Below are 13929 nucleotides of genomic sequence, written 5' to 3' on the forward strand. Positions count from 1 at the left end.
CTAAAGTTCAAAATCTATAAAGCAAATAATGTATTTTCTAAAAACTCGCAACTTTTTGGGAGGCTGACTCATGACTTTAAACATTTGGTGTTGGCAATAATGTGAAATATATTCATGTTATACTGTATATTTTAAGTGAGATCAGACCAAAGTGCCATGCTGAAGACCTTCTGAAATGTAAAGGCTTTTTAGTGTCATTTCAAAGGCTAGACAGCTGGTGTGATGTGATGGCTGCTTATTTTACTACTCACAAATATCTCACTGTTTCCTTGTGCTTTCCCCTTCACCCCCTGTCTGTTTAATGTATCCACCTGTTGTCTATTGTGTTATACTTGGGTTGTAAGCTAGTTGGGATGGGGACCATCTCTCTTATTTTTTGACAGAGCCTTCCACAATGGTGGCTGGCCTCTAGGTACTACCACAATACAAACAGTTATTAACTTTTTTTACTGCCTTGCACATGTTATTTAATCATGGCTTTTTATGGCATCACAAGGGCCGCATTCTGAGCTGGTCACAAAGCATTGTACAGATTAGTAAACAGTCACTGCTCCAAAGAGCTCACAGTCTAAATTCAGAGTTTAAGGCTGGAAAGGACCATTAGATGATCTAGTCTGATCTCCTGTATATCACTGGACATTGATTTTCACCCAGTTTCCCCTATATTGAGCCTATAAATGGAGTTTGACTGAAGCATCCCTCCCAGAAAGGCATCCAGTCTTTATCTGAAAATATCAAGAGGTGAAGAATCCACCGCTTCTCCTTGGTAATTTGTTCCAATAGTTAATTACCCACATTGTTAAAAAATTGTGCCTTATTTCCAATATGAATTGTCTGGCTTCAGGCTCCAGTCATTAGTTCTTGTTATGCCATTCTCTGATAAAGAGGCAAATAGACTAGATGGACATAGTGGGTCCACATAACTTGCATCCAAGAGTTTTAAAAGAACTGGCAGAGGAACTCACTGGACAGTAATGTTGTTTTTTTTTCAATATGTCTTGGAACACTGGGGAAGCTCTGGAAGAAAGGTATATTTAAAATATTTAAAAAGTGTAAACTGGATGATAATAAAGAATTAAAGGAGGGTAATATAGAAAATGACTATCAACGTGGGTTTAATAAAATAGAACCTGTCAAACCAACTTGATATCTCCTGGTGCTTATACTTGGTAACGCACAACATTTTGATTAAAAAAATTAGCATCGCATACATTAAATATATTAAAAGTTGGCTAAATGATAGGTCTCAAAATGTAATTGTAAACAGGGAATCATCATCGACTGGGTATATTTCAGTGAGGCCTGCAAGAATTGGTTCTTGGTCCTGTGCTATTTAATATTTTTATTAATGACCTGGAAGAAACCCTAAAATCATCACTGATAAACTTTGCAGGTGACACAAAAGTTAGGCGAATGGTAAATAAATAATGAAGACAGGTCACTAACACGAAGCAATCTGGTTTGAACTGAGCGCAAAACACACTGCATTTTAATACTGCTAAATGTATACCCCTGGGACCAAAGAACATAGGCCATACTTGCAGGATGGGGGATTCTATCCTGGGAAGCAGTGACTCTGATGAAGAATTTTGGGGACATGGTGGATAATCAGCTGAACATGAGCTCCCAGTGCAACACTGTGACCAAAAGGGTTAATGCCATCCTGGGATGCATAAACAGGGGAATCTTGAGTAGAAGTAGAGGTTATTTTACCTCTATATTTGGCACTAGTGCAGCTCTTGTTGGAATACTGTGTCCAGTTCTGGTGTCCACAATTCAAGAAGGATGTTAATAAATTGGAGAGGGTTCAGAGGAGAACCACAAGAATGATGAAAGGATTTGAAAATGTACCTTAGAGTGATAGACTCAAAGAGTTTCAATCTATTTAGCTTAACAAAGAGAAGGTTAGAGAGTGACTTGATTACAGGCTGTAAGTACTACATGGGGAACAAATATTTAATAATGGGCTCTTCAATCTAGCAGAAGAAGGTATAACATGATTTAATATCTGGAAGCTGAAGCTAGCCAAATTCAGAGTGGAAATAAGATTTATATTTTTAACAGTGATATTAATTAACCATTGAATATTCCAAGGGTTGTGGTACATCACTGACCATTTTAAAATCAAGACGGGATGTTTTTCTAACAGATATGCTGTAGGAATTATTTTGAGGAAGTTTGATGGTTTGTGTTATACAGGAGGTCAGACTAGATGATCACAGTTGTCCCTTCTGGCCTTGGAATCTCTGAATCTAGGGAGGAGAAAGGGGCATGACATACAAGCAAAGTGAACAACGGGGCCCTGATTCCTGACTGGGGCTTCTAGGTGTTATCACAGTGGTAATGAAGCAGGAGTAGTAATAGTAGTCAGTTCACATGTTAGATTTTAGGAGGTTTAAAAGAAGAGAGAGGTGTTCTGATAGCAATCTCCAGAATCTGTGTTTGAATAGTACCAGGTAGACATGCCCAACTTCCTGTCATTTATTCTGGGTGATGTTGAGCAAGAGGGATTTCTTGTACTAAGAAGCAGTGTAATTGAAATACCACTACATGGCATCCAAAACCCAATATGCCTGATCTTGGTGACACAGTTAGGAGATCAGAAGCTGGCCCTAGGTGCATGCCTGTTACCTAGCAATACATCACTAGGAATCCTACCTGAGTAAAGACTGCAAAACTTTGTTCGTTGATTGGCTTAAGATGAGTGTGTATTTCAATAAAGAGAGTAAGAGACATCCCTCTGCTATAGCTGGACAGATCATGTGCTCAATTTATTGGGCTCAAATTTAATCTGAGAGGCAGCCACAAAAATATTACTACTTACTACCATGATTGTTTAACAAGACAGCAGAACACATGGTGATGTTCCCTTGTGCTAAGGATAAACTTTTTTACCTTTTGACGCGCGTGCCTGGTTCCCATTAACTGCAATGGGAACTGCATATGTTCATCCAAGAGCAGAATTTGGCACGCTGAGTTGACATAAGAGACCTTTGAATTCTGCACAAGACAACATTTAAAGAGGTCCTTGCTGCCATAATTTTAGTTAGTTATATCCAGAACAGAAAAGTTGGAAGTAGCGAAGATAAGCAATCCAAACACCAGTAAACTGAAGCCCACCAAAATATCCAGGAACGAGGACTGTTTGTTGATAGATTTAAGAGTGCTTAACAAATGAGTAACCAGTCTTCCTGCTAAGTGCTCAGAAATGCTAGTACAATCAGTATGAAATCTTACAGCAGTAAGTGAGCAGAAAGAACACTAGCACAGCAAATGCAGAACAAATAAGAACTGGAACTGAGTACATTAGGCGGGAGGGACAACAGAACTTAGAGATTCCAAGGTTGGAAGGGTCTACTGGGATCATCTTGTCTGACTGCCCGTATAATACAGCCATAGAAGATGAAGCAAACATTACTGCCGAAAAGTATCATCTTCAATGTTACATACAAGGGTTTTTTTTCTTTTCTTGATTTGTTTGTCAGTCGTGTTCAAATGTCTATTTGACCTGCATTTAGCGTGCCAGAGGCTCTTTTCAACTTCCTTGATAATGGAGAACTTAAGCTACATGGGCCTGATCTAGGATGTGCTTAACATCTCCTAAAACAACAGATCCTTTTGATGTTGGTTATAGAAATAACTTCAGCTTGCTCCACATCACCTATGCAATCATGCAGTGCTTTGCACTCCCCACCCCCTTCCCTACAGCGGGACACTATTTTTTGTATTCCATTCAGCAATGGTTAACTGCACTGTGTGGCAATAGTGCTCTGAGCTTCTATTCAGGAAATTGAGAAACCACTTCAGTAAGAAACTTTACCCCTATGTTGTATCCACCTTTTGCTGCCAGAGGCTGGTTGCCACAATTTCAGAGACATAGTGAGAGTTGTATAATCACAGTTCCCCCTAAAATCAGTGGCTGCTCTAGACCAGTGCTACCCATCGTAGTTGCCTCACATATTGAGTTGCGTCTCTCTCCGTACCTATCTGTCCTGCCACAGCACTACCAGACAGAACACCCCCAATCCCTTTCCTCTTCCTCATCTGTGGTTCCTCACTGCAGAACAAGGAATGGTAACTGTCACCTCAACTCCTTTCTCAAGTTTCTATTTCGATTCAGTTCTAGTTGTCACCAGATTGACAGTCTTCCCTCATCCTGAGATCACCCTTCCAATAACACTGAAATGCATTTCAATTTGTTTTTTGTTTTGTTTTTCTACAAAAAAACAGGATAAACTAAATTTGAAGAGCTGGGGATCTTACTGCTTGAAAGAGCTCAATTTCAGTATTTTGCTGTGCTTTTCTCCTGAGTCCTAAACTATCTACCTGACTTCCCTCTTCCCCTACTTTCCGTATGCAACTGATCACACAGGTAAAATTCATTCTACAAAAACAGGCTACTGAATGAAAGCAACATTTATTTCATCCTCAACTCCATCTGTGACATGAGAGTTTTAGTTAAGTGCCCAACTGTGCAATCTTTACTCACATTGGTTAACTCTTATTCAACAAAGTAATCCTATGGAAGTTGGTGGCATTACTCGTAATAGCTTGCCACTGTGCATACAGGCTGCATAATCCCCCTCATCTGTCCCCACACAGAACTTCATTAATTTCCAGGTAAGGTTGCCAAGTGCAATTCAAAGAAGGCATTCCCATAATACGCATCTGGAAAAGCCACACACATTCAATACTACGGAAATTACAAGTCACGGTTGCATAAACAATTCTGACATTAACTGTAGCACTCAATTCACTGCAACAAACAGGAAAAGTCCCTGCATCATCTAACCAACTGTATCACTCTCATAAACAAATCACATATTCATTCAAGCATAACTTTGTACCCTAAGCTACACCTATAAAATGCATGTTGTACAAACTTTTGTGATACTAAACAGTGAAACAGATACACATAATACTAAAAAAATTCATCCATGAGTATCAATTTCATCCACTCGAAGTATTGAAAAAAATTATTACTGATATCAATATACATATATAACCATTTAAAAAAACCCTAACACAAAAAAATCCCTATAATCCAAGACAAATGGGGCTGAATATGTGGTGTGATTTGGTAGCTAATGTAGAATGGGTGTTTGAAAGCGGTGAGGCTGACGCCTAAATGCTAATTTCTGGACTGTCTAAAGTTTGGGGGGCAGGTTTATAAGTGTATGATCGGGAGGTTTAAGGAGTTTTAGCTGGGTTTTACTTGTCATAATTGTTAATATCCTTTCACTATTAACTATCTTGTAACTTTTTTTTGTAATGTGGGTGTATATATTAAAACAGATATTTTAAAAAGTTTTATTCATAATAAAATGGAAATAGATAGTAAGTTATGGCAGCATCTGTAAAATAGGCAACAATATACATTTTACTTTTTAAAAGTGTCAAATAATGTAATAGATTCATACATTTATTTTAACTAGATGTTTTAAGCTAAATCTTATTATTTGCATTACTATAGTATCCAGAAGCCCCACCAATGCACCAGGACTCCACTCTGCTAAGTGCAGTAAAAAGATAGTACCTGCACCCAAAGAGCTTACAATCCAAACATAAGAGGAGACAACAGATGGATGCAGACATACAGGGAAACAATGAGACCATATTGGTCATCATGGTAGGCAGTGATCTCAGTACACCAGCAGCCTAACTGCTGTCATGTTTTGTACCCATCACAGCAAAAGTGTTTTGAGGAGGGGTTTGAAGGAGGATAGAGGTATTTCTGTGATATTTATAGGGAGTGCATCCCAAGCATGTGGGGCAGCATGGGAGAAAGCTCAAAGTCATATCATATTCTGTCAATTTGGAAGACATCTGCAAGATCCTGTGGAGAGAGAGAAGTGAAGGCAGGAGGAGAAGAGGGTTTAAGGAATGAGTCAAAAGGAGTGGGAAAAAGTAGCTGGGATTGCAAGCATGGGATTCATGTTAAATTGGAGAAGTGGTTATTTAGCAAGGCAGATGGCAAAACTGAAGGAGGAGACAATGAAGTTGTAATGGAAGAAGACAGCCTGGTCATGGAATTTCTGCTAGAAACATGGAGGAAGCAGGTGTTTGGCGTGAGCCAGGGTTGGGGGTTGGCAGGACAGACTTTGCAATGGGAGAGAGGGGCAAAAGAGTTAAGGGTGGAAGAGAGTGGAGAGACTGGACAACCATATCAATGGAAGAAAGGGAGGAGAGGGCTGAAAGCAGATGAGATGTCATCAGTGCTGATAGACTAGAAGTCACTGATAGGGGCAGGAGGGATGCTGATGGGTGATGCTGAAAGAGACCAGGTGATGGAAAGAGAGGGGGAACTTGGGGGCGGGTTGCAGAGAGAATGCGAGCAGTGCTTGATGAAGACCGGGTCAAGTGAATGGGTCATTTGGTGAGTAGAAGAGATGAACCAGGGCTGCAAGTCAAATGAAGACATAAGGAAATGTTCAGCTAAAGGGTCAGGTGGGTTATCAACATGGAAGCTGAAAGCACCAAGGATGAGTGGGAGATTGTGAAGAGAGATAGCCAGAAGTCAAAATCAGAGAGGGAGGCTGATGGGAAAGAGCTGCCTGGATGGTAGATGACAGTAACTTGAGGGGGATGGGAGAGAGGAGTCAGAATCAGTGCAGTTTGAAAAGAGGGAAGGGGAATGCTGGGAGGAAGCAGCAGGAATGGGACAGAAGAAACCCAGCTCCCCCAGGATGGTCTGATCCAGGGAGGAGGTGTGAGAGAAGGAGATGCCTCTGTAACAGAGGGCATCTGCAGAGGCAATGTCAGACAGAGGAATCCAGGTCTCTGAGAGAGCCAGGTGCTGGAGGGAGCACAATATGAAGTAGTCCTGGATGACTGATCTTTTGTAGAGATGGAATAGGTGTTTGAGACAGCACAAGATGGGATGCGGGAGGGCAATGGAGGAGGATGGGCATGAGGTTAGAAATGGCAGTATGAGAGGGGCAGAGATGGTGGCAGGGATGGGTGGGATTGGGGTGGGAGTTGGTGGGATTGGGGTAAATGTCACCAGAGGTGAGGAGGAAGATGTGGATGTGGGATCGAGATTTGTGGCGGTGGGAAGAGGGGAAGATTACGGCGGAAAGGGGAAAAGGAGCTGGAGGGAACTGTAGAGGGATGAAGATAACCAGGAAGGGGAGATGTAGCCATTTGGGGGATGAGAGGGGAAAGGAGGACAGAGAAGGACTGCAGACTTCTGATGCAGAAGAGGAGGGTAGGTGAGTAGCAGGTGGACAAGAGCACTGTAGTGAGGCTAGGTGGCCTCCCACTGAGCCAGAGAGGGAGAAGCCACTCTGTGATTCCCCGGTGGGCAGAGCCAGGCTGGGCTCGCCCCTCCCGTCGGAAGCTAAGGGGTGGGACAGGAAGTATAAAAGGCAGAGCCTCTAATTCAGTTGAGTCTGAGACAGGTAAGGGAGCAGACGTCTCCAGGCCACTGCAGATCCCCAGAGTGGAACCCAGGCCTTGCCACACCCTGCCAGGAGACTGACCCAGGCGAAGAACTGCCAGGACTTCTGCTTGCCACATACCCCAAAGAGGCAGGGACGACCCCAAGCTGCAGGTACATAACGGTGGAAGAACAGGAAGTAGCCCAGGGACAGCTGACTATAGTCCAGTTGTGTTGCTGCCTGAACACTGGTCAGCGTGTTTTGGGTGGATCCCTGCTGACCCAGTGGCGGAACACTCCGCTACTGTTAGGGCCCTGGGCTGGGACCTGGTGCAGTAAAGTGGACCCCGGTCCTGCTGTACCCAGCTGGTGGCAGCCTCTCCACCTTAGATCAAGGGACCTGCATTTGTCTGCCATCTGCCAGAGCTGTGATGACGGACTGTTCGGTACTCCACCCTGCCTAAGGGCGTGAGCCCCCTAAGACTGTTTGGTGCTCTGTCCTGGTTGAGGCCTGAGCCCCTAGACTGTTTGGTGTTCCTTCCTACCTGACATTCTGAGCTCTCTAAGACTCTTTGTTCTGCCCTGCCTGAGGATCTTAGCCCCAAGACTATTTAGTTCCTCCGTCCTGCCTGAGGGCTGGAGCCCCGAGACTATTTGTTTGCTTTGCTCTATCCTGCCAGAGGGTCCTTGACCCTACCACTTGAATCGTTACCCCCCGCAAATGGGCAGTGCCCCAGTGACATAGTGAGGCAGAGTGGCTTCCCACTGAGCCAGAAGGGGAGGGACAACCACTAACACACTACAAGCACACAAAAAAGGAAAAATTTGAAGGTCTGCTCTTGGCCCTGGTGCCAGGTCTGGAATGGTTAGGAAGTGCCCCCTGTTACTGGCAAAGCCCTCCTATCACGTTCCCCATTGGTGGTTAGGGGCAGGCCAGGCATCGTATATATCTGAACAAGACAATAAAGCTTCTGTAGTGCAGGTAGGAGAGTTAAAGTACTCCGTGTGGTATGCTCTCTTAGCCACTGAATGGCTTCAGTGTGTTATTTTCTATTTCAGAAAATGTGGTGTCAGGAATGCTACACTACTTATTTCATTAGGCAAACATATAAGTACTTAAATGAGCTGGAATTTCAATTACATTTCAGTGGATGACAGTGATATAGATTAGATCAGATTCCCCAAATAGATGTGGCCTAGAATTTCTTTTGTGAAGAAAGAAAAGGAGTACTTGTGGCACCTTAGAGACTAACCAATTTATTTGACCATAAGCTTTCGTGAGCTACAGTTCACTTCACTGGATGCATCAAGGTGCCACAAGTACTCCTTTTCTTTTTGCAAATACAGACTAACACGGCTGTTACTCTGAAACCTGCCATTTTGTGAAGAAATTAGCACTTTGTGTAAATTAATAAGCCTGTAACATTTAGTTGTTTGTGTCAAAAGTTTGCCACCCTGTCTAAGTATCTACCAGTGTGCTATAACTAGGATGACTAGATGTCCCAATTTTTATAGGGACAGTCCCGATATTTGGGACTATCACCTCCGACCCTCGTCCTGATTTTTCACACTTGCTATCTGGTCATCCTAGCTACAACTAATGGTTTGTAGATGATTGTTAGGTTAGCATAGAGAAGCAAGGGTTAAAGTGTTCTCCATACTGGCCAAGCCAGGGCTCCCTTGAACCATGCTGCTGAAGGAACCATATTGGTTTTCTTTCCCTATCTTTGTCCCTCAGTCCTAGGAGAGCTGCCATGTGTCTCAAAAGGCTAGCCTCCTGTCACCTCTCAGTCCATCGTCCTGTTCCTGCAGACCCATGCTGAGTTCACATGTTCTGCCTGCCAGATTTCTTATGGATAGGTGTAAATTGTTCAGTCTTTAGAGTTTCTATTGTCTTTATGGATCCTCCATTGATATAGCTGGGTTTCAGCCAGTCCTTTAACAACTGCCTCAGACAATAACATGACACAAACACCGTTCATACCACCCCACACGGTTTCATGACACACCTCATGTCTCCAGTTCTGCCCTTAGAGCAACTTTTTAAACCTTTTGCACCCACTGGGTAGCAATCCCTGGTCAAGTATGTCACTACCAAGCAAATCATTCATAAAAATATTTCAGAAAATTCCCACTTTGTGAAAAGGCCAAATTTTGATTGCCCTTGTCAAGTGAGTAGTAGATGTGATTTCTCTTCAGTCTTTGTGAACCTCCCCTAACATTTTGTTTCTATATACAGTAAAATAAAATTTAAAAATTTCCTTACTAAATGGTAAGTACATTTAAACTTGTTTTCAGGATTAAGAGTTCAGATTAATTTATTATATGCCTACTATAGAAGTTTAACCAGTTCACATGTCAAACTATAGATGACCTAAACTACCTGTATGCCTAACCAGACAAAAACAACGAGGAGTCCAGTGGCATTTTAAAGACTAACAGATTTATTTGGGCATAAGCTTTTGTGGGTAAAAAAACCACTTCTTCAGATGCATGGAGTGAAAATTACAGATGCAGGCATTATTATACTGACACATGAAGAGAAAGTAGTTACCTCACAAGCGGAGAACCAGGGCTGACAGGGCCAATTCAGTCAGGGTGGATGTGGTCCACTCTCAATAATTGAGGAGGAGGTGGCAATACCAAGAGAAGGGAAATTGCTTCTGTAGTGAGCCAGCCACTCCCAGTCCCTATTCAAACCCAAATTAATGGTGTTAAGTTTACAAATGAATTGTAGCTCTGCAGTTTCTCTTTGAAGTCTGTTTTTGAAGATTTTTTGTTGAAGGATGGCTACTTTTAAATCTGTTATTTAATGTCCAGGAAGATTGAAAGGTTCTGCTACTGGCTTTTGTATGTTACCAAGCTCTCATAACCAGACAAGATTCAATCATTTCGATCTATCTTGCCATAATCTTGATTCTTATTCATGACCACCTTTCTTCTGGAATTGGGACTGAGTACAGCAATCTGCAACATCTTCATTCTAAAACTAAAGTCACCGTGACTGTTATTACCGACCTTCAGTATACTGACAACTGACAACACAATGCCATCCACAGCCTCCGAAACAACTCTGACATCATAATCAAAAAGGCTGACAAAGGAGGTGCTGTTGTCATCATGAATAGGTCGGAATATGAACAAGAGGCTGCTACGCAGCTCTCCAACACGACTTTCTACAAGCCATTACCCTCTGATCCCACTGAGGGTTACCAAAAGAAACCACACCATTTGCTCAAGAAACTCCCTGAAAAAGCACAAGATCAAATCCATACAGACACACCCCTGGAACCCCGACCTGGGTATTCTACCTGCTACCCAAGATCCATAGACCTGGAAATCCTGGATGCCCCGTCATCTCAGGAATTGGCACCCTGACAGCAGGATTGTCTGGCTATGTAGACTCCCTCCTCAGGCCCTACACTACCAACACTCCCAGCTATCTTCGGGACACCACTGACTTGCGGAGGAAGCTACAATCCATCAGTGATCTTCCTGAAAACACCATCCTAGCCACTATGGATGTAGAAGCCCTCTACACCAACATTCCACACAAAGATGGACTATAAGCCGTCAGGAACAGTATCCCAGATAATGTCACAGCAAACCTGATGGCTGAACTTTGTGACTTTGTCCTCACCCACAACTATTTCACATTTGGGGACAATGTATACCTTCAAATCAGCGGCACTGCTATGGGTACCCGCATGACCCCACAGTATGCCAACATTTTTATGGCTGACTTAGAACAACACTTCCTCAGCTCTCATCCCCTAATGCCCCTACTCTATTTGCACTACACTGATGACATCTTCATCATCTGGACCCATGGAAAAGAAGCCCTTGAGGAATGCCACCATGATTTCAACAATTTCCATCCCACCATCAACCTCAGCCTGGACCAGTCCACACAAGAGATCCACTTCCTGGACACTACGTTGCTAATAAGCGATGGTCACATAAACACCACCGTATACCGGAAACCTACTGACCACTATTCCTACCTACATGCCTTCAGCTTTCATCCAGACCATACTACACGATCCATTGTCTACAGCCAAGCTCGATGATACAACCGCATTTGCTCCAACCCCTCAGACAGAGACAAACACTTACAAGATCTCTATCAAGCATTCTTACAACTACAATACCCACCTGATGAAGTGAAGAAACAGATTGACAGAGCCAGAAGAGTACCCAGAAGTTACCTACTACAGGACAGGCCCAACAAAGAAAATAACAGAACGCCACTAGTGATCATGCCAACTAAAACCTCTCCAATGCATCATCCAGGATCTACAACGATCCTGAAGGACAACCCATCACTCTCACAGATCTTGGGAGACAGGCCAGTCCTCGCTTACAACCCCCCAACCTGAAGCAAATACTCACCAGCAACCACACAACAGAACCACTAACCCAGGAACCTATCCTTGGAACAAAGCCCATTGCCAACTGTGTCCACATATCTATTCAGGGGACATCATCATAGGGCCTAATCACATCAGCCACACTATCATAGGCTCGTTCACCTGCACATCTACCAATGTGATATATGCCATCATGTGCCAGCAATGCTCCTCTTCCATGTACATTGGCCAAACTGGACAGTCTCTACGTAAAAGAATAAATGGACACAAATCAGACGTCAAGAATTATAACATTCAAAAACCAGTCAGAGAACACTTCAATCTCTTTGGTCACTCAATTACAGACCTAAAAGTGACAATTCTTCAACAAAAAAACTTCAAAAACAGATTCCAACGAGAGACTGCTGAATTGGAATTAATTTGCAAACTGGATACAACTAACTTAGGCTTGAATAAAGACTAGGCGTGGATGGGTCATTACACAAAGTAAAACTATTTCCCCATGTTTATTCCCCCACCCCCACACTGTTCCTCAGACGTTCTTGTCAACTGCTGGAAATGGCCCACCTTGATTATCACTACAAAAGGTATTTCCCCCTCCCCGCCCCCGCTCTCCTGCTGTCCTGCTGGCAATAGCTCACCTTACCTGATCACTCTGGTTACAGTGTGTATGGTAACACCCATTGTTTCATGTTCTCTGTGTATATAAATCTCCCCACTGTATTTTCCACTGAATGCATCCGATGAAGTGAGCTGTAGTTCACGAAAGCTTATGCTCAAATAAATTGGTTAGTCTCTAAGGTGCCACAAGTCCTCCTTTTCTTTGTGCTATCCTTGTGCACACTGAGGCTGACCTGCAATCCACACTAGTTCTCTTGTCAGGTACCTATCATAGCCGGAGACTTTCCCTCAACATTGGGAAGACTAAGGTGCTCCACCAGCCTGCCCCAGCGCAAGTTGCCCCTGTTCTCCCACAAATTGTCATCGGTGGTGAACCCTTGGAAAACATTGAGCATTTCCCTTACTTTGGCTGTCTGGGAGAGGTGGCTACCAATCTTGATGTGGAGATCGAACATATGATCCGTTGTGCCAGTCATACTTCAGAAAGTTGTTCCATCGTGACTTTATTGACAGAGATCTGCAATGGAAACAATCTTTGTCTACAATGCAGTAGTCATCCCCACTCTTCTTTATTAGTGCAAAACATGGGTAGTACCAACAGTGCTGCTTCCGGAAGATTCTCCATATCAGATGGAAAGACCATCATACCAGCGCCAATGTTCTCTCTGCCTCTAACATCACCAGTGGCGAGGCAAAGATTATCAAACATCAACTTCGCTGGGCTGTTCATTGTGTGCAGGTGGCTGATACTAGAATTCTGAAGAAAGTCCTCTTTTCTCAACTTAGCCATGGTAGGAGGACTGACAGTGGACAGAGGAAATGCTACAAGGACACCCTGAACATATATCTTAAGAAGGAAGGCATTGCCCCCCAGGAATTTGGGAAGAGCTGGCTGGCAATAGACTGTAAGGGTGTCACATCATACATCAAGCCTCAGACTGATTTTGAAGAGAATCACCTTGCTCAAGAGGCTAAGAAACAGTAGAGGAGGAAGGAGAATGTACAGCATCCTGCCCAGCAGTTGTGCTCTCTCCAAGCAACCATTTGTCACATATGTGGAAATACCTGTAGAACATGAATTGGACTTCTCAGCCATCTTAAGTGTCATCAGTGACTTACCCCGGCAGATGACATCCTTGTATCAGGGGATAGCCGACATATGACGACAATCATTTAGGCCTTGATACTGCATGTTGCTCAGTGTAGGTAGCCTCAGTGGAGTCAAGGGAGCCTGCCTGCACTCAGGTGAAGCTCCTCACAGGAAGAAGGGTCTACTGGTACAGTAGATTACAGAACTGGCACCTTTGCTACAATAGTAACTATTGATTGATGGATAATCAGCTGAACATGAGCTCCCAGTAGAACAGCATAGCCAAAAGGGCTAATGTGATCCTGGGATGCATAAACAATGGAATCTCAACTAGGAGTACAGAGGTTACTTTACCTATACATTTGGCACTGGTGATACGGCTGCTGGAATACTGTGCCCAGTTCTGGTGCCCACAATTCAAGAAGGATGTCGACAAATTGGAGAGGGTTCAAAAAAGAACCACAAGAATG

The sequence above is a fragment of the Eretmochelys imbricata genome, chromosome 1 (genome assembly GCF_965152235.1).
Source record: "Eretmochelys imbricata isolate rEreImb1 chromosome 1, rEreImb1.hap1, whole genome shotgun sequence".
NCBI lineage: Eukaryota > Metazoa > Chordata > Testudines > Cheloniidae > Eretmochelys > Eretmochelys imbricata.